The following is a 406-nucleotide window of genomic DNA, read 5'->3' as shown; positions in this document are numbered from 1 at the left end:
CAATACTTCAGCTTACATCAGTCTGCCTTTTTCTTCTTCTTGGTTGAGAGGTCAAAAATGCCAGAAGCTTGTTTGTCTTCCATGGCTGCTGTGCAGTCAGATAGTTCAAGGATCTACATAGTGTATAAAGATATTAAATATTCTCCAAGTCTCCCAACACCCTCACACTCAGAATCACTGACGTGAACCAGAATGGAAAGGGTCAGAGATCATCAGTATAAAGATGGCAACTAGAAGAGCAATTCCATTAGGCAGAGGAACACTTACACTAAGGCAGCCAAGAAGACATTCCAGTCTGGGTCTGGCATTGCAATAAGACACGAATACTTTCATTTTCAATTTAGAAACTTTCAGTTAAATTAAATTTTTTTAAAAGTGACTTGAAGTTCTTGGCATTAATATTAAA

This window comes from Aphelocoma coerulescens, chromosome 1 (assembly GCF_041296385.1).
Source record: "Aphelocoma coerulescens isolate FSJ_1873_10779 chromosome 1, UR_Acoe_1.0, whole genome shotgun sequence".
Classification (NCBI taxonomy): domain Eukaryota; kingdom Metazoa; phylum Chordata; class Aves; order Passeriformes; family Corvidae; genus Aphelocoma; species Aphelocoma coerulescens.
Note: the sequence above shows the minus strand (reverse complement) of the source record.